The sequence below is a fragment of the Talpa occidentalis genome, unplaced genomic scaffold, assembly GCF_014898055.3.
Source record: "Talpa occidentalis isolate TD23 unplaced genomic scaffold, MPIMG_talOcc4v2.1 talOcc4.3, whole genome shotgun sequence".
Taxonomy (NCBI): domain Eukaryota; kingdom Metazoa; phylum Chordata; class Mammalia; order Eulipotyphla; family Talpidae; genus Talpa; species Talpa occidentalis.
In genome coordinates this window covers 108,478,196-108,504,680 of record NW_023603184.1, presented here as the reverse complement: position 1 = coordinate 108,504,680, position 26,485 = coordinate 108,478,196, and the positions used below count along the sequence as shown (strand labels likewise).

The 26,485-nt window shown below is 35.5% G+C and overlaps 1 protein-coding gene across 8 annotated transcripts in view; it reads left to right on the top strand.

Annotated features, from left to right (window-relative positions):
* Nucleotides 1–26,485, top strand: part of ZNF385B (zinc finger protein 385B) — a 366,436-nt gene that overhangs the window by 242,567 nt on the left and 97,384 nt on the right. Inside the window, exon 1 of one of the 8 annotated variants that reach the window (XM_037523648.2) lies at nucleotides 10,858–11,033. The exons of the other annotated variants lie outside the window; for them this stretch is intronic. The gene's annotated coding sequence lies outside the window, so the exon portion shown is untranslated. Of the gene's footprint in view, nucleotides 1–10,857; nucleotides 11,034–26,485 lie in introns of those variants that run through there. 8 annotated transcript variants of the gene reach the window in all.

Here is a 26,485-nt window from a genome sequence, read left to right as displayed (position 1 = left end):
CCTTTTTGCCTGTATTTCCACTTGAAAATTGAAAGTAATCTCCCTGATTGTTTTTATTCCCACCCCTTCCTATCCAGTTATTACTGATGTGTCCTGGAGATGGAAATTATAATTTAGAGTTGACAACATATATGTGCTGCTTAAACTTAATGACAGCGAAAGGAGTATATGAATATGACTATCCCAGTTTTCATAGGACAGTCCCAGTCTATGCCTATGAACCACATACTTTTTCATTCTCACAACTGCCCCGGTTTGGATGATGAATTACAGTCATCCTAGCTATAAGTAAGATGGGCCAAAGGATGGTATAGAAAAATGCAGGTGCTTTTTAAAAATGTTGATAGTCGTTGAAATTTCAGTAAAGTCAAGTTACTATCTTGTTAAAATGATCATCACAGTGTTGCCTTTCTTGACACTGGGATCTCTATGCATTCTTCAGAACTATGTTATCTCTTGAGAGTATCTTCAAATATTTAAGTAATTTTTCTTGTTTACATGATTAAAAATTGAAACTACACAGATTCTTTAAGAATTTTAATAAATAAAATATTTTTCATTAATAAAAAATTTGTTAAAATAATATTTAGAAAAATAAATTGTAATTTAATAAAATGCATTCGTGATGATTTTTAACTTTTTTCCAAGGACATTATTGCTGTTCCAAGTGTTCCAAGGACACTATTTTTTGTAAACAGAAAAATTATTTAAATAGAAAAGATTTGAAATGTCCAGTAAGCAGAATAAACTTAATAGAATGATATGTTTTTCAGATATTTTAATATTCTTCATATATAATTTCTGAAAGTTATTTTCTGTTGTGTTTTAGTGTTTGTTACATTTACAATTTAAAGAAAATTTTTCTTGCCACAAACAAGGTTTTCATTCTCACTGATAGCAAGTAATTCATTTTTATAAATGAAAGTGATATTAATATTTTTGAGAAATGGAATGGAATCCAAGAGAAGTTATTTCCATTTTCTTCCTTTCTAACAATAAATTTTTGTGGTGGATTGAATAAATAAAACTCAGTGCAAGGCTTAGATTTTAGAATCCCTAAGTAGGTTGTAAAAGACAATATTCCCATATGAAATTTCACAGTGTTCATTTAAAATATACATAATAGATGGTTGTAGGGATTTTTAAGAAACCATTAGAGCCTGCTATTAATAAAAAAAGACACAGAGGAATAAAGTATGTGATGAGTAGAGCTGCCAAAAACTTTCCATAAGTAGTTTAAATGTACAACTTTCAATTAGAACTAATTCACTTTCAGATTAATATTTTGTTATCTTGTTGATAGTTAACAAAATGCAACAATTCCATCTGGACCATGAAATAATAGAACATAATATAATTTTTTTCAGTAAACATTGTGCAAAGATCTTATAGTGTACTTATGTTCAGTATTCTTTTCCCCAGTTACTAAATACTAGCATTTGTACAGGATGAAATTTGCTGTGGGGCTCTGCTTCAGTAATGATAACCTGGAGTTAATCACAATGTCATGCTTTTGTGCTGTTTTTTAATGAGGTGTATTTACAGGCAAAGGAAAGCATTCTATGAACAAAAATGGAGCCCATGTTATGATTGTTATGATTGAATCGTGTGTTTTCATCATCCAATGTACTGAGACTATTTAATTATAGTGGCCAGTGCTATAATTATGAGTTAATAAAAATGGCAGTTAAGTTGTTTGAGGAAATAGCTTTTTTTTTCCCCACAAGTAGACATTGTGTTTGCCTGTGTGAACAACTAACAGAAGAGGGTGTGGAGAGCTCTTCACTGCATCACTGCTAGGAGAGCTACCCATTTTTTTAGAAGACAGTGCAAAAGGGAAGAAGAGAAGGAGGAGAGAGAGAGAGAGAGAGAGAGAGAGAGAGAGAGAGAGAGAGAGAAAGGAGACATCTGCCAATCTCAGATTTTTCTTATTTTTAAGGGAATTCAAAACTATTTATTCTTCATAAATAGAATATACACAGTTTTTGGTACTGTCATTTTGAAAGGACATCGTTCCTGCCCAGTTTGTAATCACAAGATACCTAATCATATTACTGCCAGCACCACTCCATGTTCTCATTATGGACCATTGGGCAGGCTCTGGGTCTTGTTTTCCACCAAAGGAAAAGAAAGTAATCTGTACTGAGAGTGAGAGTCACTGGAGCAGAACGAACCTTAGGGTGAGGTGACCTTATGGAATGGTCCCTGCAGAGAGACCTAAGATTTAGCCAGCAGCTCTAAGATCAGCTTGATAAATCACTGAAAGACTGCCTGTGCCTCAATTTATCTATGAATGAGGTCAACCAATGGATTCCATCACATCCAATTTATGAAGGCAAGAGAGAAAGTCCATGTGAAACCCCAAGAGAGCCCACTCTTAGTGGTAAGTAGGCAGACCAGAGCAAAGCATAAAGCAAAGTGGAAGAAGAAGTTACTTCTGTCCTCCACTCCAAAGCCCTGTCATGTGCTGAGGTCACCACTTGGGTGGAATAGTTTTGAGGTGCTTTGATGGTTAACCCTGCCTAGAAGAGGTTAAATGAAAATTTTGCTAGGTGAGCAACTTTCTAGGGATGATTATTATACAGCCGTTTAAGAAATTATATAGAAAGAAAGTATACAGGGAAAAAAATAAAGGTAGCTCCCCTGCCTCCCTCTGGGTTCTGATTGTCTGTTCTACTTGACATTTATATCCCCTAAAGCCCTTTAATTGCTGTTTGCATTTTCCTAGTCAGCAAAGTATATATTCTATTCAAAGTAAAATATCTTATAAAATATCTTTTAAAATAAATCTCCACATTTTTCCTTAGTCCAAGAATCACTGGGAAGTTGAACAAATTTCATTTTGAAATCACACTACAAATAATATAGAATGAATTGAATGAGCATTTCTAATTGTGTGGAACAAGTGGGAAATACACAATGAAAAAATAAAAGAATTTCATATGTTTACAAAGAGAGTTTCTAAGAGTGATATATAATACCTATGTCTATTCATATATGTATGTGTGTGTGTGTGTGTGTGTGTATAAACTACACAGTGATACTTTGTTTCTTAGAGGTAATAAGCCACTCTGGAGCTGAGATACTTTATCTTGTAATAAATAGCTGAATAATTAGAGACTCTCTAAGGTCTCATTATACCTTAACTTTGTAGGATTATTGCTGCCATCCATTATCACATATAAGTATGAGTCAGGTAAAACGTATATCTAAAGGGAAAAATGAAATTATCAAATAGTATTTGTGTAGCATTAAACACATAAAATTCTCAGAAGGGGTACAGAAATGGGATATAAAAGGGAAAAATAAGCCACTGTTATTGGACAGAAGTGGAATTTAAAATAAAGTCACTATTTATTGACTTTAAAATAAAGTCACTACCACATTTGGGGTATAAAATTATGGTAATAATTACAACAGTAACAACTGTCACAGATAAAATAGGTTTTATTTAAGCTAAGCTTTGGGCTTAAACTCCACATTTGCATTGCCTTGTGGTATCCTGTGAAATAAATTCTAACTTATCCCCTACCTTACAAAAGATGCTCTGAGAAGGAGAGGTTCACTCACTTGCCCAAGGTCTAGTGAGGTGATTGAACATGAGTTCAAACCACAGTGGTCTGTCTCATGGTTCTGCTTTCCCCCTCTCTCAATTCTGACAACCCTGTAACATGATCATCACCCACTAATGTAGATAATAGTTCCCCATTGTAGGAGGAGGTTAGGTGACTTCCCTTGAGTTTCACACAGACTCTGCAACAAGTATGTTAAACCAGCTCTTTTCAAACATGCATTTTCTAATATACTGTGCTATGTGATAACAAAGAATGTTTTTATTGGATTGAATAATGACTTGAGTATCTGACTGTAATTAAATCTGCCTCACAAAAGAAAAGTCAACACTAATCAACCCTAGGTTTCAGATGAACAATAAGCAATAACATCCTTTTCTTTAAATTGGTCTGTTGTAGGACTTTCCATAAAATTCAAAGTGGGACAACCAAAATGGGATGACAATTTCACAAGTCTAAACCTGCTGGTGTTACAGTGATTCAACTGATGTTATCTCAGTGATATTCTCCCTTCTCCTCGTGAAAGTAGCAAGGGAAATTGAGCTTGGTTGATTCTTCTAAATTCTGGGACTTTGTAGTAGAAAGCTATGTAGCAAGCATACATATAAGGAATATATATATATAATGGTTATATACAAGTAAGAAATAGATATGTAATCTGGGCTTTGGCTGGGGTAGGAAAGACCTATCATTTGTCTCTCCTCTGGTTGTCAGGAAATTGCTGTGGACTAAACACCAAAACAGCTTCCCAGTTAGCTCAATTTATATATACTCATGCTCTCCCATTCCTGTCTTCTTTTGTTCTCTTCTGTATTGTTCTCCTTTCCCTGTAGAATGTGTGATTCTGAGAAATGCTACCTGGTTTGGATTTGATGGGACTGCAATCAGTTCCTCTCTGTATATAGCTCTCTGCTGATATAAGCTGAAATTGAGCCAATTAGATGAGAGTTAAGCCCCCTATTCATTTCATGTATGCCATTAAGCAGGTAGAGTCTAATGATGATTTTTATTTCCTCCTGGCATTAAGTATGAGAGACAAAGTGACAAGTAATAAGAAACTTCAAATTAAGCCTGACACGCCTTCTTTAATTTCTCCCAAGCTGCTTGACTATATTATTATTTAATACTTCTTTGTCCCTGTAAATATATGCAAAAGCAATCAACATTTGAAATTGTTCCAAATACTGGAAATCTGTCAAAAAATAGGACAAAGATGTGAAAAATAACAGCAAGGATGGAGTGTGGTCTCAGATGGGAGCAGGTTTTTGAAAGCCTAAGACACAGAGTACTGCAGAACTCTCTCTCTCTGTGGTGCTGGGCAGGGTTTTGCAAGATTTCCTGTCATTTTGTGACATTTCTGTGTATAGCCCTCAAGCTCAGTCCTATTGTATCATCACATTTTGTTTTTCAGTTTTGCCATCACTGATGGTAGGTCAGGAACATCATCCATGTACACAAAGGACAGTGCATTGTAACATTTGAAGATGGAAAAAATTTTTCACTTGCTAAGAAAGCAGACCTCAGAGCCGTCAGGCAAATTATGCCAACCCAGGATGTCTGCTCAGAGAATCACTATGGTGTGGCAGGTGATGAATGGGTGGCTTTCGTGGCCTCAGGCTCCTTCCCAAGAGGTAGAGACAAAGTTGGAAGATGATTTTTAGCAATCATGGTGTGTGAGGCTCACAGAATTCAAATACCACTCACTACCTTTCTGCTTGCGTGAGTTGTGGCAGGGGTGGGTCTTGACCTGTGGAATGTTCAATATAAAGATAACAAAAATAATCTTCCCTATTCATTCCCTCTATTTGAAATAAAAATTGCCCAAATAGAACAGGATTTGATTATATCAGAAGGCCTGTTGATCCAGAGAAGGGCCTGCAAACTGGTTTCCTTACCAATGGAGGTTAGAAACTGAGGTTGACAAAATGGCGACTTGGCTTTTCATCTCACCTCAGTGCCTTAAGTCTTTTCATGGTTTAGTGCCTTAGACTCCTGGAGGAATATGAAAGACTACTTTATCCTTTGATGGAACCTAATAGGACAAATTTGCTTTACTTCATAGGTTTAGAGATGGAATGTATTAGAGGAATTCAAAAGCTGGATATTCGTTAGTACCCTTGATCATTCTTTTGAGTGGAAAAAGTCTGGATTTGAAGGGAATTTATTTTAACCCTTTCTATTTCCTTGGCTTTTGTGGCTGATAAGTTCTGCTATCTGTGTGACATGGATGTTTTGAACCCCTTTTACTTATAAGCTTCAGCTCTTTCTGACAATTGTTTTTTGCTTATGTTACCTTAATAGCAGAAATTGGCTCCCATCTCACGTTGTCTCTGCATTATTAAAATGTAACTTGTGTAGCATTTTAATGGACTCTTTAGGGCCTTTACATATTAATGTTGCATACTAAAGACTATTAAAGCATTCCAAACAAAACATATTTACTAGTTAAGTGTTCTGTTTTATTTGTGATAGTGAATGAGAAGGACAGGCTGGTTATCTTTATGGTCATTTAGAAAAACATATTATAACCTAACATAAACTTAGTCTCCTCAGATAAGGCAGCTTAGTCACATCATTCCAAAGATGCCTTGAATGTATTACTCTCTCCATTTGATTATCATTAGTGAAAACAAACGAAAAAGAATTTCAACCCACTATTGATTATTTAAGTATGAGATAGGTTTTTTCCTTCTGTCAGTAATAATATGGTAATGCTTGGCTTACCTTCACCTGGTATGTACCCCAGGATCTTGAACTTTTGAATATATCTAAGTAAATGCCAACTGGTATGGTCAACTGAATAGAAGCACTGAAAAATAGGGAAGAATATAAGAATGTTCTCTGGCTAAAATAAATATTCTCTGGCTCACTTTCCTCTCAGCCAGAAAGAAATACTAGTTACTCATCAAATATTCGCTAAAAAATGGAAAATTGAAGCCTTATTCAACCAAGTTAGCAAGCTGGGCCCTTTTCAAAGAAATGAGATGGTGTCCAGATATAATGTTAAGAGTCTGAGTTTAAAGTCAGATTACATTTCTAGTTTCTATTCCCCATTCTACCCCTCACTAGATCGGTGACCTTACATAACTCATTTAACTTCTTTGGGCCTTGTTTGCCCATGGCAATAATATAGACTGGGCTGGATTCATTCAGCAGGTATCTATTGAGCTCCTTATATCTGCTATGTTTTTGGTATCATTAAAAGAAAGAAAGAAAGAGAGAGAGAGAGAGAGAGAGAGAGAGAGAGAGGGAGGGAGAGGAGAGAGGAGAGGGAGGGAGGGAGAGGAGGAGGAGAGAGAGAGAGGAAGAAGAAGGAAGAAGAAGGAAGGAGGAAGAAGAAGGAGAAGGAAGGAAGGAAGGAAGGAAGGAGAGGAAGGAAGGAAGGAAGGAAGGAAAGGAGAAGGAGAAGGAAGGAAGGAAGGAGGAAGGAAGGAAGAAAGAAGAAAGAAAGAAAGAAAGAAAGAAAGAAAGAAAATCAACTCCTGCCTTTAAGGAGCTGAGCATTTAGTAGGAAGGGCACTAAAAAAAATAACACATGCACCTATGTGGTTCTGATAGTACTAAAGAAATTTGTGTAACTCTAGCAGGTATTTTCAGTGCTATACACAAAAGCAGAGCTGTTAGTCTTCTCTGGGTTTAGGTGGGGGAGCAGAGATGGACAATGAGTTTACAGAGAAGCTATTTTAACTGAGTTTGATTATCATTCTCCTGACAGAAGCAGGGAGATGTAAGAACATAGGCCTGGAAGAGTGAGTTGGCATAAAGTCTCAGGATCTAACAGAGGTCATCTATGACTAGAATGTGAACATGAGAAGAAATAAGTGAGAGATATTTGGAACAAATAGAAAAGACTTTATCTGCCAAGGATTCTAGAATTCATGAGAAGTAAGGATGTGGTTCCAATTAGATCTTGTGATCTACTAGATTGGCTCTTCTAGAAAGATCACTCTAGTAAATCACAGCATCACTCCAGTATTTTCTGCAAATTTCTTGAAACTGTTTCTTCTTGATACCATTCTATTTACTCCAGCCCACTGGAAGTTGGCTACTACCCAGAGTACACCAATATGTTGGCTCTTGAAAAGGCCACCATGTTTTCTTAATTGCCAACTCCAGTGGATGTGTCTTACTCCTCATCTTACTTGACCTTTATTCATGTTTATGAAACTCTCTCCTCATTTGCCCTCTGTGATATCAGGATCACCCTTGTTTTTTCTCACCTCTGTCTGCTTTGTCAGGTTTGTAGGCTTTTCCTTCCCCATCTAAACTCTCCCTGGGTCATTTTATCCACCCTTCTCTCTATAGATGGTGTTCAATGTCTATATGCCTCTATGTTCCAGAAATAATCTAACTCTCCCTTGGATATCTTCACCTGGTTGTCCCACTAGCAACTCAATTTCAACACATCCGGAACTGATCTCCTTTCTCAAACATTTGCCTTTTCTGATCACAACTTCTTGTTATGACTAGACCTTGCTTTCCTTTGTACAAAGTGACAGGTTGCTTGGCATATAGTATACAATCACTAAATATGAGTATATAAGTGGTTAGATTGGTGGATGGCTTGAATGATTTGCCATTCTATCCCTCCCCCCAAAAAAACTACATTTAGATGTAGACTTAGGGCACTAAGTTCTGGGGTTTCACTGCTGAAATGGCCATACCGTCATTTCTGTTATAGGTGCTGATAATGGAGAGAAGTAGTGAGATTCAAACAATGGATGCATTTTTCTGTTTTGTATATTTAAATATATATCATTTTACTTATAGAATTATTTTCCTGTATTACTTGTTGAGTGAGGTATAACAATGTTTGTGTTTGACCTCATTTCTAGTAACTAACATAGGTCTGAATACCTACTATAATAAAGACATTTGAGCATATTGTGATGAGAAATGAGGTTTGGTTTAAATCCTAGCTTAGTTTCAATACTGAGCTGTGTAAACCTAAGCAAGAGTCTTAGTGTCACTAAACTTTAATTTTCTCACCTATGTAGAATAGTGTTGTTTTGATGATTACATGAACTTAAGCTCTCAATTAGTGTTACTTCCCTCTGCCTCTTCGAAACTACTTATATTAGCTGGGAATTGCATTTGACTCAGAACCTTGATAAATAATGACTTAAACAGTAAATTTCTTCCACACAAAAGAAACTGGAAATCAGAAGTCTGTAATCAGAGTTTATTTTATGTATTCACATAATCATTAAATAACCTAGGTCCTTTTTAATTCAACACTTGACTAATCCTTAAGTATGGTTATAGTACTCAAAATGCCTGCTAGAGTACCAGTCACCAATTCTGTATGCCAAGTAGCAGACCAGAGGAAGAAGTAGAAGGTTATAACTTCATTCTTTTAAGGAGCCTTCCAAGACCTACTTCTGCTATACTAAGTGTGCTCAAGTATAAATTCCTTAGGACCCAGTGTCTTACAATATAAAAGGGAGGTATGTTGTAGCATTTACAAATCCATTTTACCATTCTATATCTAATACTGTTTTACTGTCTCTAAATTCATGTGTATGTGTATATATGTACTCCTACATATATTTATTATATTTAATGCAGACTTATAGAAATGGACCTCATTAGTTCTGGCGTTCAAAAATTATTCAATTTTGAAAATTACATCATTTACTAAAGGCTGAAAAATAGCAGTGACATCCCAGTAACAATAACCATACTCATTTCCCAGGCCAGAGTTTCTAAATATCATTCTCCAATAAACAATATCAGGAATTCTTGAAGATCAGGATTAGCATCACCAGTGACAAGTTGTATTGTTATCTATTCCTTGTTATAAAGTGATGAAAATAGCATTTTATCTCTCTGAAATTCTTTCAAAACCCCAAACTTCAATCTGGTAATGAGAAAAAACTGATAACCCCAAAATGGTTGTTTCATATATGTCATATATAAAGTATATATCTATATATGTGTACATATAACTATATATATATATATAATTATTCCCCAAGCTACTCAAAATCATGATAAAGTGAGAAATCATCAGAACTAGCAGAGACAAAGGAAACATGATGAGTATATATAATACATAGTATTCTGGGGTTAGATCCTGGACAGAGAAAGGTCATTAGTGTAAACAAATCAGAATAAAATTTTGTTAATAGAAATGCATGACTATTAACTCCTTAATGTTGACAAATGTACCATGGTATGGATGATAAGTTTATGGAAAGTCTGTTTTATCTTTGTAATTTTACTGTAAATTTAAAAATCATTCCAAAACATAAAATATTTAAAAAATACTAATTTACTGGCATATTGAAATCCTGTTTTGTGTTATTTACTAATGTAAGACATTGTCTTACCTGATGCAGCGGAGTATAGATGCATTTAATTATAATCTCTACATATTATCTCTGAATGAATGGACATATGGTGCCTTCTGGGAACCAATTTATTAACCTAAGGATATACCAGTGAAAAAAATGTTTACCCCCCCCCCCAAACTGATGTTTCTGAGTTATTGTCATTTTTTTCACTGTATCATTTTGTAAGTTGTATTTGGGCATTCTGCCTAACCCTCGATTTTTACTGACCAGGAATATCAGTGTATTTTATTTTCCCAATTTTTCCACCTTTTGTGAGATATAGATTCCGTAGGATTGATAACTGTCAGGTGCTTTATTAAAAAACAAAACAGGGATTTGTTGCAGTGATTCTAATTCAAGGAAATTGAAGTCTTTTTATAAACCTATGAGATTAATAGATCAGGGATTAGACCTACATCGTACAAATTATTATTTTCTATTAGTATAAAAAATGATCTACTGGGAAAGGCATTTGCTTATAATCCTAATTTCATCACCTAATACCAATGCATTATGAGGAAGTTCTTTAATCCCTCTAAACCTCAATTCTCTAGAAAAACTCGGATAATAATACCTCACGAGGTTCCTGTACAGTCTTCTAGTAACGGAAATACCAGAGCTCAAAAATACAGTAGCCCTCACAAGACAGAGGCTTGTTTCTGTGTCAGCTAACAATGCAGAAATAATATAACGGCTTTTGGGGTGCACTCGCCACTCTACTTTGCAGCTTAGCTACCTCTGGTCTGTACATATCTATATATTTGCATGTTAAACTCACTACCACCTCCTCATTGCCGACCACACGAAGGCGTAAATCTGGAGAAAATGCATCTTTCCTTCCAAGGGCATGATCCATGATCCGGAAGTTATCACTTCCCATCATCTCTCATTGGCCAGAAATTAGTCATGTGACACTCCCCCCCCCCACTGCCAACTAACTGCAAAGGAAACTGGGAAGTGTTTTCTTTCACTTGAAGCTATTTGCTAAACCTCCGGTACCACCGAGCGTTTCAAGAAAACTGGCAGAACTTGCGATAAGTAGGTGAAGCAATGCCGGAAGTGGAATAAGTACCCCCTAAATGATGTTCTCTTTAAATCATCTGGAAGACGATTAGTGTGAAAAAAGGTAAGTAGAAACATATTATCAACTATGACCTGCATTCACTCAACTTAATATCTTCCTAGGAAGTTATGTTTGCATTTGAAAACTTGCTCATCTTCTTGTAAGTTGAATCTCAACATTCAGGAAGTAAGATTTATCAGTAAATTCATCCTGAGGAAAATAGCTGCACAAGTAATATTTCAAAGTGCACTTGTTTTTATATGTAGTGACTTCAGCTAACTTCCCTTCCAGCTCAGGAAACTCTGATAGATTAATTTAGAAGGAAGTGTGCTCTGGAGAAAAAAGAAAGCTCCAATGTGAACCATGTTTCTTATTTTTAATGGAGAAATTCTGTTTACTCAGTTGTATTTTGTTAACTCAAGTTTTTCTACTCTCTGCTCTTCTCATGGATGTGGTTTCAAGTTTTAGTAATAATTTATATTTACACATGTGGGACTGCATTTTTAGGAAGTTTTTTCATTTTTCTCTTGGTTTGATTTGTTTTCCTGAAAATATTTACTGTAACCTGCTGAACTTTGAGAGTTTTATAAGGAAAGCAACTTTTTTTAAAAAATAAATTTTATTTTTATATTCCCCATACAATTGCAATCCCCTTATTTTGACCCCAGTCCCTCCCCTCCCCACCCCCCACCACCCATAGAGTGTCTATGGTTCATAGTTGTTTGTTGATTTTGATTTTCACTTTCTTATAGTTATTCATTTCCCTGGTCCTTTATTTAAGTTTTCTAGATTCCTGCTATGGAGTGAGACCATCTGGTATTTTTCTTTTTCTTTCTGGCTTATTTCGCTGAGCATGATCCCTTCCAGCGCCATCCATGTTGCTGCAAATTGCATGTGTTTGTCTTTTTTGAATGCTGAGTAATATTCCATGGTGTATGTGTACCACATCTTCTTGATCCAGTCATCTATTTTTGGGCATTTGGGTTGTTTCCAAAGCTTAGCTATTGTAAATAGTGCTGCTATAAACATAGGGGTACAGGTGCTCTTTGAAATTGATGTTTTTGTGTCCTTTGGGAGGAAAGCAACTTTTAGTGAGACCCCTTCTTGCTAAACTTATGCAACATATTCTTTTATTTATTTATTTTTAAAGATTTATTTATTTATGTATACAAGAGCTGGGGTACAGGCCAGAGATGGCGGGGGAGGAATCACCAGAGACAGAGTGGGGAACACAACAGGCAGATCTACCGAAGTACACTGCTGAGGGGAGCAATGGGTGAGACAGGAGAGGTCTGCTTCGCCATGTGGGTTTCTCCCTGGCCAGTTGGGGATCAAACTTGTGCTGCACAGGCTGCGATTGCTTCATAGTGCGGTACTTAACCCCTTGTGCCACCAGAGAGGCCCCTCAACCCATTCTTTTAGTCATGAGCCCCAACTGTAGTGGTCAGTTCCTCATGCCATCTATCAAACAGCACTACTATCCACCTGGCAGCTAGACAGGGCTCAGGTGGCCCTGCTCTTTGAATGGCATTGACGCATGAAGGGTGACTTTGATATTAGTGTTATTAGTCAGTTTGGACTGCCTTAACAAAATGTTATATATAGATCAGGTAATTTAAATAAGAGACAATTATTTTTCAGAGTTTTGGGGGGCTGGGGAGTTCATGATCAGTGTTCCCTCCAACTCAGTTTCTGGTGGTTGCTTTCTGTTTTTCTCCTGCGTCAGTCAGAGAACATTCTGCTATCTCTTCCCATTGTAAGGGTATGATCCTTATTTGGATCAGAGACCCTGCACTTAGGACTTCACTTAACTGTCATCTCCTCACAGGCCCTATGGCCAACTACAGACACAATGGAGGGTTAGGGTTTCAACCTAAAAGTTCAATTTGAACTCTGACAGAACACATTCATCCCAAAATATTGATCTCCCTTTCATTTATCATGGTGTCCACAAAAGGTAAACGATTTGTCTAGTAATGCCCTGTGTCATTCTGGGCAATCTGCCTAAATTTTCCAATAGTATAAGAAAAAATTACTCTAGTGGCTTACTAAAGTCTCTTTCTTTAATGAGGTATCTCATTTAATGTCAGTGTTTGGTCACACAAAATGCCTTGGGTGTTATAAAATACTGAGATATTACAATGTAATAAAATGATATTTATAGAGCATTCCACAGTTTTCTTGCTTACCTTATTTCTTGAATCCTCATGGTAACTCCATGAGAACGGTCAGGACATTTTATTGGCTCGATTTCATACTTTAGAAAATTGAAGTTTGGAGAAGTTCAGTGATTTCCCCATGGTCTCCAGGCTAATAAATGATTGACACTAAAACTCCATTCCAGCTCTTCTAGTTTTTAATCCACAGTAGACCAAATAGGAGCTGGAATTTGTGTCTGTAATTACTAAGATTTGGTCTCAGTCCAAATTCTGTCACTTATTAACAATCAGTGGGCAAGTTACTTAACTCACTGAAATTACTCAGTGTTCTCTATGTCACAGAAATAATAGAGTCCACCTCACAGAGTTCTAATGAAAATTAAATTATATAATGCATAGAAATCACTTAGCATAGCACCTGCTCCATAGAAGAGTATTCAGAATTGTTGGTTATTATTTTTAAGCATATATCAAATCCTATTGCATTGGATTTAACTCTGAAATCAAATGTATACTTTTCATTGGACTTTCGTTAAAATATTGTTCAAATTATGTAAACTCTTGAATGATTTTAGAACATTTTACAAGTTTTTTATGAAATCCATAATTATGGACTTTATTGAGATATGAGCATCTTGTCACCTCAACATCTGTCTCTCTCTATTTATTCTTGCCTAATCAAGTAACAGATCAAAACAGCTAACAATTAATTCCTGTTTTAAATTCTACCAGTTATACTTTAAGCAGATCAATGGGATTTTTTAGTTACCTGGCTTTAGTTTGAGGTAATTTAGTGTTTGTTAATAAAGAAAACTGAATATGGCACTCTCATTTTCATTTTCATCAGTTAGCCAATACTAGTAACCATATGCTAATCATTGTGATCAAAGCAACATTAAAGAAGTAAGAATTTAGCTGCTTGGAATTTGGTATACAGTAAAGTCAAATTATGTGCAAGTTGTTCACATTATCCAGGATTTAATCTTAAAGTTAAGTAGATAATTTACATCAGAATCCATATTTTTTATTCTTTTAGTTCTAAAAACTAACATTAGAGGTCATTGTCACATAGACTTATGTCAACCATAGTTGACTAGAAGGTACACTTCAAATGCTCACAGATTTGTTGGGTAATGTAATATGTATGTCAAGATAAATTAATAACACATACTTTAATTTGTTGTGCACATCAATCCTGATTTTCATAGGAAGTAGGTAATTAGAGAATTTCATACATTTCTAGATTTAATATGTGTGCATGTTTGTGGATGTGGGCGTAAGGGAATGTTTTTATTCAGATAATTAGTTCCAGTTAAGGTGTCATGCGAGAGGTCAAGTAAGCTTTTCTCAGGTAGGAGAAACTATACCAAACCCAAATTAGCACATTTGGAACAAAGTCTGTTAGCAATATAAATGTCATTACCTCTGATTTGTGATCAGCTAAACAAACAGTGAAGGGCCAGGGTGACTTAAGCTTTAAGAACAGAGTCCAATGACTTTGAAAGATGAAAGAACTGCTTCCTACTAGGTATGCATGTTAGTCAATTCTGAACTGTCTTGATTGGTAATTAATGCTACTGATGACTTGTATTGATACCAAATGGTCTTGGTAATTGGACAGAGAACTCTGAAAACATAGGTGAGTGAGGTGGATTGTAACATCAATTACATGCCTTGCAGATGGTCTCAGAGTGACTGTACATACATGGACATAAACCCACACACACTCTGATGGTTTTGATTTGAGAATGAAAGATACCATTACCTACTGTCAGTTTGTTTTTATATATAATTATTATTTTAAGAAGTGGTTTAACATAGTATAAACTCAGAAAGGGAGTCACACATTACCTGGTCCACTTATCACATATATTTGTTTTGTTTCCCTACGAGCTTCTTGAGAACACAGACCATGTCTTACTTAGGGGGAACACAGGACCTGGTTCAGTTTTTATTTAATAAATATCTGAAGAAATGGATAAATGGATTTGAGCTTATGAATTGAAGACCAGAGTACTTAAATATAAAACATGCATAAATATAAACCTGATGTGAAGACTCTTAACAATGTGTATATGGATGTATACACAAATATATCCTTTCTTCTGTGTATTCTTAGTATCATTACTAGTTACGGAAAGTAATATCTATGGTGTCTGATAAGCAGTAATGCCATATAAATATGTAAATAAATAGCAAATAATTTTTCAAGCAGGCAAAAAAATTAACTTATTAATTTCTTAATATGAAAATGAATGTATGTTCAGTTTAAAAACATTATGAGAGTTAAATAGATCAGCCTAAGAAAATTAAATGAAATTTAAGCACATCCACATGTATTCATGTCCAGCAGTTATTTGGTTGCTTGTTTTTTAAATTAAAGGTAGACTTTCAGTAAAAACTACAATGCAATTAATTTACTCATTGTTTTTCTTACTGTGTGCATAAGTATTATTCATCTTTGTAATTTACTAAAAATACTGAAACATAATTATCCAGATTGTTTTAAAAAAGCAATTACAGATTTTACTCTAATAGAAATAAGAAGTTATACAGCCTGATTTCCCCACAGTCAGTCATTATAGAAGAGCACAAGTCCATGTGCCATATTTTCTACTAGAAATTTACTGACATTCATGTGCAAACTTTTTACTTAAAGAGGAGAATTCTAGATACAAAAGAGCAATATTCATGTGTACTATTTGACATGTTATTGGGGAAATGTTACATTTCACTGTGAGATTATATATTTTATATGTAATCAATTTTATATTATCTATTCCAATTAGAACCAGAAGTAGAATAAATTGGAAGTAAAATATTCCAAGATCTCAGTTGAAAAAGCAGTTTTGGTTTACTTTTCACTAATCTGGGCCTTAAAAGTAAGACAACTTCAATCCATTTATTTGGGCTTGACTAGCCAGCATATTGCTTCATGGGATGTATGAAGACCTTGAAGAAAGTCTTAATTTTTACTCTGTTAGTCCCATGGTATAGGGCATCTCCATGTTTCAATGTCCATTTTCAGGGAATGATCACATTCTACTACCTCAACATATATTTTCATATTCAATTTTCTTTTTTAAAATTGAGGTAACATTTTTTTAAATTGAGGTAACATTGATTTACAACACTATATGCTATATATGATTCAGAGGTATAGGATCACACGTCTTCAGACAAATGTTACCACCACACACCCACCACCAAGGAACTGTAGTCCTCCACCATGGTCCACTGTACCCCATCCATAACCTACTTTTAACCTTCCCTCTTCCCCTCATATAGCTCAGTTCTACATTCATAATTGGGGGGGGTGTTTGTTTGTTTGTTTCATTCTTTCTGACCCATAGTTTAGTTCATATCCAATTTTCAGGTGATTCCTTATATCCTCTATGAAGAATGCTTGAAATCATCTGTTAAGAGATTTCTTTTCTCAAACCATCTTCTCTATCAAAAGGATCAGCTTTTACCACAACTCAATTATTAATACCTCAAACAAGAGTACAGACACTCTACTCTAGTAGAGATTACTGGAATAATACACTTGATTGCATTTTCTCTATATTTATTGAACTGTCTGAAATTTTTAAACTGACAGTGGATGTGGGATTAGAGCTGCAATTCAAATACTTCCTGCTTTCTGTTCTCTTCCCTGAATTATATGTCTCTGTAATATCAGTATCTTTATGCAATTGATGATGCTGAGTCACCATAGAATATATGAATTATATTATAGAATATATGAATCATTATAGAATATGTGAATCATGTTTGAGTTTGGTAGTTGTTAAAATAAGTGTTTGTCTAGTACTGGGTTTTCTGAAAGGATTGTGTGTGTGTGTAAATATATACAGATATTTACAACACAGAGTAGGTGATATGCTAATGAGGAACATATTACAAAAAGAGAGTGGAGGGATACTTTACCCAGCCGTCCAGCCTGAATTGGTCAAAGAGAGACCTCTCTTAGAGAAAGGATAGAAATAGGCAAATAAAAATGGGGAGAACAACATTTTAAGCAAGAGAAAATTACAGGAGTGAGAAATGGCATGATGTATACAAGGAGCAATAAATAGATGTATATTGCTCATACAGCGTTTGACATAGCAGAATGGTAAGAAATGAAGTCCAGCTGATAGTTATGAATCTCATCATGTAAGACCATACTTGTGTGAATCAAATGGTGAAAGCAAAACTCCACAGGCACAGAAACCCCACTGGCCTTGTTCATGCCATATTCTCATATTCATGTGTACATTGTCCTGGCCCCCCAAAATTATTTGTTGAAGAGATGAATTAAAAAGGAATTTAGGTAGGGCCTCCCCGGTGGCGCAGCAGTTGAGCGCTGGGTTGCGAAGCTGCCCGCGGCCTCTGCGGCGCAGGTTCGATCCCCAGCTGCTCCCCGGCCACCAGAGGAGGGTCCCACATGGCGCGCAGACCTCTCCTGCCGCCCTCTGCTCCCCTCAGCAGTGTACTTCGGTCCTTCTGCCTGCTCTGCTCCCCGCTCTGGCTCTGGTGAATTCTCTCACCCTCCCGCGCTTCTGACTGTACCCAGTGCATGTATAAACAAACAAACAAATAAATAAATAAATAAAACATGCCTCTATTTAAAAAAAAAAAAAAAAAAAGGAATTTAGGTAGACGAGTCATGTGATTTAATTTGGATTTTGATGGATTCTTATAGGAGAATATAAGGAGAATAAAGATGAATATAAGGAGAATAAAGCTGGAGTGACGAACCATTCTGTGGAAAGGAGGGTGGAATGAGGTCCGCATGCAGCCTTAATCCCAGAAAAATGGCCTTTGACTGTTTCTCCATTTTGCATGGGAAAGAGCAATGTTTGGAAGCCAAATAAAGATAATTTTTACTTTTAATATTTGATGAGGCACAAAACAAACCCAACAAAACAAAGGGACACTCTTCATTTGAACCTAAAGTTCAAATAATATTAAATTTACTTTGTATTCAGATAATTAAAAGTTTTGTTATTATATCCAAATCTTGCACACTGAAGAGGTGACAATAATATATATTGTTAGTATTTTGCTTTTTCACTTTTTGGCACTGATCCTCTTCTAACTATATCTATTATGACCTCAGGATCTTCCTTTAAGATTTGTAACATTATTCTCTCACATTTCAAAGTAAAATCTCTCAGCCTGAGTAAGTTTATAGATCGAGATAATAGCTATAACTGTGAGTGTAGAAGCAATACCTAGCAGGTGTATGGATATACAGAGGTGAACTGTGGGGTAGAGGTGGGTTCTGAGCAGTAGTTGTCAGCAGAGACAGTGCCTAGGAGGCAGAATCATTCATCCAGAGAGAGGGTGTAGTGAGCCCAGCAGAAAATCAATAGTGAAACACAAACATCAGCATACACAGAACCGGAAAAGGAAGAACAAGCCCCAAAGAGACAGAGTAATTTGATTAGAGAGACCAGAGAGGGGCTGGAGAGACATACCCCAGAAAGTAAGGCTAAAGAGAAATTCAAGAAGGAAGGAGGCAAAGAGCAAGTAAAGCAAAAAACTTTTTGGGTAAAACCAACTTCTCATGCATGCTCCTACCTGTCTTCCTAACAGTTCTCCAACTTTACTCACCTCTTCTGAATCATATGGGAAGGTGGTAGTTTATCATTTTTTCTATACTTAGAAAGTATTAATGATTTATGCGATGTGAAGTATATATTTCCTCTGTGTGCAAGTATGACTTTAGCTTCTTTTAAAGTTGCTTTCAGCTAGTTTATTGACTGTGAATTTTAATGATCTTTTCCTATAAGTAGCTACAATTTATTTGATTCTAATACAAGTATTTCAATAGTCATTATTTTTTTGGTTACCTGGCATTTACCATTATTTATTCAGGGATTTTTTTTTTTTTTTTTTTTTTTTGGTCCCTTCTCCTTGTTCAATGTGAAACCGATAAATACATTGCTTGGAGCCAAACAGAAATAGTTTAGATTCCATGGACTTTCTACTTTGTTGTTTGCACTAAAAGAACTAACAATTTTGAGAAGGATAAACCAAAAAGCTCATTTTATTGTCCAGTGTTCTGAGCAAGAGCAACCCTTTCTGTGTGATTCAGATCAGTTTAGGTTTATATTTTACCCAAAGAAAGCAGATATCCTCAGAAAATACAGTTCTGTTTCTCCCTGAATAGTTTGTGTGTTAGCTGTATTTGCCCAACTATGTGATGAAATTCACATGTACGATTCAAACCCCTAAACCTAGACATAGGTAGTATTTCTGTTAAAATGCACACCTTTTATTAACCTTTATTTGTCCTTCCCTCCTGGGGAAAGATTTTGTTATCAATCTTAATCAGCATTACCACAGAGGAATGATTTTTTAAAAATCGTTCCTTTTGTTTCTCAGGGATATAGGTCTGTGTTAAGATAAAATAAGATGGGCCACCAAGCATTGGTGGTGGACTATGGGTGTCTTTGTGGTGGGTGTGGTGTGGTAACCACATTTGAATGGGGAAAGCTTGTGCTTCTAATACACAATGATGTCAACCAATGTTACTTCAAAAAAAAAAAAAAATGGACCTAGTACCCTAGTACTCTAATTTTTATGAAGCGAATGTCAGAACTCATAAATTCTAATTTCTATGGCATTTTGGTGCATTTGTTTTGATTCTTTCTTTTATTCATAAGGAAACTGAGATGTAAGAAATTCAGGATTTTTTCCCAAAGCCATGTATGCATTCAATCTGAATAACCTTGGCACTGCCGATACAACAATTTGACTTTTTCCTCTAAGCTTGCTTAAAATATTGATGGGGACCTTGACGAATGCTTTCTCATCTATTTTTCTTTTTTCTTCTATAGAATTGATTGATATTTTTTAGCTTCAAAAATTCACATAGCACAATTGTTTATAAGTTCAAAATATCTTTCTTAAATTTGACGTTTAGCCTGAACTTTAGATTTTTTAAAAGACCCAACCAAGCTGCATATGATATAGTTCATGAATAATGCAGACTATTATTCATCAATTTTGAGGAAAAAATGATACATTTTGCTTTTGAAAAACTTGTTTTCAAGAAAAAAATCTCATCCTCTAAAGATTTTTTCATTTATTTGGTTTTTGTTTTGCTTTGTTCTGGTAGTTGCTAGCTTCACAATAATTAGCTTATCAATTGCTGTTTAGTCTCACAAAATAAAAAATAAAAATCACATCATTCCTTTTATCTGAAACTGAGTGCTATAAGTTAGGATTTTCTTTGGTATTAATAGCCCCTGTGAAATTCTTGGAGATAAAGGAAAAGACTATAAATTGAATAAACTGATAAGGATTCACTTCTGATATAGCTGTAAATGTGAAATGCATATGTAAAGTCTGAGAAGAAATGTTAAAGAGAAATATGAATTAGTCATTTTCTCAGTGTTTTTGATGCAAGAGTAAATAGGGTTTTTTTCTTGATAACTTTCTCTCCTAGCTAATTGTCTGCATATAGGAATACAACTGATTTTTGTATAGTGTTTGAAGGATAAACGTTTGTTAGGTTAACATTAAACACTTAAGAGCAAAATCTTGAAACATCGACTATGTCTGAATCATTGCTGGGATATTTGAGACACCCCAAAATCAAATACAGTTGTATAAATTCAGATATATTGTCATTTATTGGATGGTCCTGTTAACTTTTATGACAGTCAATTCTTTTAAACAAATGATTCTCTTTAACAAAGGAATTTACAAATGAGAACTCTTCATGTTTTCAATTCAGACCTCACTTTTTCTAGAAGTGTTCTTTTTGAAGCCCTAATGAGCAGTTAGTTACTTTCCTTCAGCAAAGCCAGTGTTACTCATACCATCACTCTTATTCATTGTTAAGTTCCTTTACTCACTGGCTCTTCTGGTACATTAGAAATCAGATTTGGTTTGTAAAAGGTATTCAGTCTGCTTGTAACTTTTCAGAAACATGCAAATATTTTTGATTTATGTGAATCACAGAATCCTTTGAGAATTAATTACGTATGTTTAAAGTAGTGCTTCACAGCAGTCTTATGAGCTAAAACCCTGTTCTGAGTTGGGGGTTGATTTGTCTTCTTAGTTGTCCATTTACTGACTGGTGCCTTGGGCAGGGTGCTTAATCTGCTGAGTGAAGGTAATAAAATCTCCCTGTAGGGTTGTAGTGAAAGTAGGTGAGGTTAAAGTTTCTAAAAGACTTAGCTTAAGTGAATGCTCAATAGATCATAGTGCTGTCATCATTATCATAATCACTGTCATTATTTTTGCAGTTGTTATTCCTTATTGTCTGTAACTATCTAATTGACCTTGGGCAGGTCATGTAACCTCTCAGAACCTCAGTTTATTCACCCATAAAATGAGGTCTTTGGAGCAGAAGATTACTAAGGTTCTTTCCTTAAGAACAGGGATTTTTTGGTGTTCTACTTTTATTTTTCCAATACATTAAACTTGGACTTGACCTCCAGACTACATCTTAAGTTGTTAATCAACGTTAGTACTATGCCTATACTATCACAATATGTTCTATTTTAAGTGAAGCTGATTATTAAAAATCTGAATCTTTTGTAAAAACTGAAAATCAGTGGGTTAATGTGTAGTATATGGGGCAAATATTTGCTTTAAAGAAAGATACATTGTAAAGTTCTTTTACTCAGTGGCTCTTCTGGTACATTACAAATCAAATTTGGGTTGTAAAAGGTATTCAGTCTGCTTGTGACTTTTCAGAAACATGCAAATATTTTTGATTTATGTGACTCCTAGAATCCTTTGAGAATTAATTATATATGATTAAATTCTCCCCAAAATGAGCATGGTTTCACTTTTGCATATAATTCTTAGAATGGGGTTGGGTCCATGCATTCTAACTTGAGAATCCCTGACATACATTAACAGATGATTGCATAAGGAAGATGAGTTAGATATACACAATGGACTACTACTCAGCTGTAAAAAACAAGACGAAATTTTGCCATTAGTGACAATATGGGTGGAACTTGAGGGGATTATGATAAGCAGAAATAATCACAAGGAGAAAGCAAATAGAAGATGATTTTACTCCTATGTGGAATATAAAGAAGCAAAGCAAATGAACAGACAAAACATTCAAACAATGAGGTGAGGTTACCAGAAGGGGAAGGAGGTAGGAGCAAAGGGTAGAGGCGGCCCAATGAACTATGTAGTATGGAAGGTTATTAGGACTTCGGTGGTGGACATGCTATGGTAACATATATTTGAAGAACTATTATCCTGTACTCCAAAAATATACATGATGTTGAACCAGTAAATAAACAAGTAAATAAGTCCCTGGCATAAAGCCAAACAAAACAAGGGTCAATGAAAATGGACTATGCTGAGGATATTGGAGGCATTTCTAATGGCCCTTTTCAGGATTAGAGAAAGAGAAAGCTAATATTACTAAAAAAAACATAACTCTCATCAAAGTACTGTGTTGAACATTTTATATGTGATACATTGCTCATGCCCTTTCCAAATCTAAAAATGCAAATGTTTCTGATGAAAAAACTGCGGCTGAGGTAGTTAGCAATTTTCTTAAATCACATCGATAGAAGCAAAAGTTGATTGAAATCTAACTCTAAAACTAGTGATTTACGATTAAAGGCCTAAATTCCTTTACATCTCTTCTAAGTCTCCCAAAGCTTTATAAAGAGTAGATTGCAAAAATGCAGAAATTTCTCTTCCTTACGTGAACTTCTGAATAAGGAATTCCTTAAGCCACTTCATGTTGAAGCCAGTCCTTCCCCTCTCCAGTGTTCTGTGCCATCTCATTGGTGCTGGCCTGACTTGCAGAGGTGCTGCACTGCTGCTGGGATAGGCTAGGCAGGCAGTGAGCTAAAGGTGATGATGGATTCTTTTGGTTGGAAGAGATTCAAAAGTTCTGATCCCCTACGTGCCTCAGTAAAGGTTTCAGCTGACATCTGTGTAAAAGAATTGTCAGCTGAGGAACAGAGAAGTGACCTGTCAGATTCAGAATGTCCCATTTGCCAAGTCTTACATGAGAAAAGTGAAGACAGTTCCCATTTGGAACAGAAGATCTGCTTTCCAAAAGATTTATTACATAAGGGTCATGTTGCACAACATGAGCTAAGCTCAGTAGAGTCGACTCCTTTTTGATTCATTCACATTTCACATGATAGCTAATTAATCTCTTTTAAAAAGGAGGGGGTAGATGGCATAAATGAAGGACCTTACATGAATGACAGAACAGCCTGAGTCTGACTGGATTTCTGTCTTGGTTTTATAAGCTAATATTCAACTCTCTTCATGAATACCTTGACCCAACACTTTACAGAAATCACTGAGATTTGCATACATGAAGTTTCCTTATATATTAAGTTCATATCTTTGTCCTCATGTTCTAACTTTCTTGGTGAGTTGGAAATAGCATTCACAAATCCATTTCTGGTTCCAAGTCATTTTAAGATAAGCTATCTTATCACCTCAGACTTCACAATGTGTCCTAGAAGACCATGCTGACTTCACAGTGATATTAAAAGCACAGTAAGATTTGGTATTTGATTTAGATTTTCCTCATGATTTCCCACATGATATAGAACTGCTTCATTGAAGTCACTTGCTGCTAAGCATTTCAGACCTCTATTTGGCAGTAATGAGAAAAACAACTGCTTGGAAATGGGAGTGAATCATGCATATTTAGAAATAGCTGGTATCTGATATGTAATTTTTCTTATGAAGTATGTATGGTGTATCTGAGTTTACAGATGGTCCCTTCTTATATCATCAAGGCAGCACAATGCAGTGGTTAAAGTATGAGCTCTAGAGCCAGGCTATGGATCTCAACCCTGCTACTTTTTGTGTGTGCTCTTTCCTCACCCATGAAATGCAGGTAATAGCAAATTCCTTCATTACTGAGTTAACTTGAATATTGGCTGAATTAATATGTACAAAATGCTTTGAACAGTGTTGACATATAATAAATGATATATAATGGTAACTATTGTTATACAAATGCGTAAAGCTAACCAATAAACTCTACCTTAGGTGGTAGAGAGTTCAAAATATAGGTTATTTTATCCTTAGTTTAAGATAAAGCTTTATGTAAAGTATATTCTTATCTCTGTATTAAGAAAGCTCTAACCAGGATGGCTGCAAATCTTTGTGCCCATATGAACTAAGTCTACATGTCAGTTAGGGGTCCTCATACCATCTGTGGACTGAAAATCCTCATATATCTGTAAATGGAAAAGTGTACCAAGTATTTGCATTGCGATTAAAAAATACAATGTCTTACACATACCCAATATACATGCCAAGTACATGTAAGCCTTTCTGCAGTAATGAAATACTTTTATTTTAAATATTACTGACTTCCTAACAGGGTTGTATTTTATCAGTGAATACTAAGGTAAAATAGTAGTAAAATGTAAGGAGTCCTTCAAACCATTTCATGTTTAAAAAGTGCCTTCCTGGGCCTCCCTGGTGGCGCAGTGGTTGAGCGCTGGGTTGCGAAGCTGCCCGCGGCCTCTGCGGCGCCGGTTCAATCCCCGGCTGCTCCCCGGCCACCGGAGGAGGGTCCCACATGGCGCGCAGACCTCTCCTGCCGCCCGCTGCTCCCCTCAGCAGTGTACTTCGGTCCTTCTGCCTGCTCTGCTCCCCGCTCTGGCTCTGGTGAATTCTCTCACCCTCCCGCTCTTCTGACTGTACCCAGTGCATGTATAAACAAAACAAACAAACAAATAAATAAATAAAACATGCCTCTATTAAAAAAAAAAAAAAAAGTGCCTTCCTACTTGAAAAGCCTGGAGTATTGTCATTTATTTATTTAAAGTATGTCTTGAGTAATGACCGTAGGCCTTGTACTCTTCTACAAGCTGGGAATAGAACACCTAGAATATACTTACTGCTCTTATAGTAATTGTAATCTAGTGAGAGGAGACAATGAACAAGTAAGCAAATGAAATAAGATAATTTTAGAGACATGTAAAATTGAGCAATGTAATAGAAGGAAGGCCCTACTGATGTTGAGCTGAGACACAACTGAATTAGGGGTAAAGAGTTCCATGCTGAAAGGATAGCAGCATCAAATGCCTTGAGACAAGAATGAATTTCACATGTTTGGGAAAGAGAGGACACTTAGGTCTTGGGAGTAGAGAAGAGGACAAGAGGTTGTGGTACGTGGCAAGGTTTGGTAGTAAATAGGGACTTATGTGTGATAACTGTAGGCCAGGCTAAAGTGTTTGATTTTATTCAGAGTGCACTAGGGAGTCATTATATGCTGGAGTAGCATGCTAAGATCTCTATTTTTAAAGTTTGCTTGACTGCTATGTGGACAACCAAGAGGGGTGCATAAATGGTCCCTGAAATACCTTGTAAGAGTCATTAGCTGTAGTTTAGGTAGGTATTGATGACTTGGGCATGAATGTGTCAGTGATATGAGAGAGGCAGAAAGATTTACAATATATGTTGGAGGTAGAAAGATTGGGACTTGCTAATATTCTTATCTATAGGTGGTGAGTAAAAGGAGGAACCGAGGAATCTCATATTTTAAGGTCTTATTCAAGTCCTGTCTTCACAGTGAAACTGTCTCGTCATCCTAACCCACTTTTGCCTTTCCAGTTTTTTTTTTCCTGAGTTCATAAGATGTACAAATATGATTTTCAGTGCCTAAGGCACTGAAACAAAAGAAGTGAACAAAAGAACAAAAGAAGGATCCTAACCCTGGTGGAGGTTATATTTTCTTGTGTACTACTTCTCTATCTGGCACTGTAATTTGAAATAAAGTTTATGTGTCTTTATATTAGTCCCTAATTGTTTCAGATACATTATTTTTGTTTTTCTTCTTAAGGACCAGGTACCTTAGTTTTCAATTTATCATAATATTTAACTCATTAATGGGAGAGCAAAAATAACAGTAAGTATGTCTTTTTCATAGATAATTTGTTTATGGACTTGCCTACTTTAAGTAAATTTATGAAAATCCAAGATTGTAATTCATATAATTGGAAAAGCAATCATTTTTCCATTAAAAAAGGGTTATTTACTCATTCAAGAGTTACTTTAAAATGATAGACTCCCCTAATGAGTGTAATTAAAAGTTTGTTAACAGGTCATTATGTATTTGTCAGGGGATACTGGTAAAGGAACTGAAACTAGAATATCAGGGGCCACAGTTGATTTAAAAGTAATCCAAAATGAAGACAGAAAAAAACTTTGAATTATAAGTAAAAAAGAAAATAAGTTTTGATTTCTTAAGGGTCAAACATATAGACAGTTTTATAAAGGACTTCTATTTCCCAAATTTATGATTTAATTGACAAGTATAAATTGATTTTTTAACCTGAGCTCATTCATCTTGGCAATGAAATTAATCATTTGAATACACAAGAAAATTGGTTTCTTGTT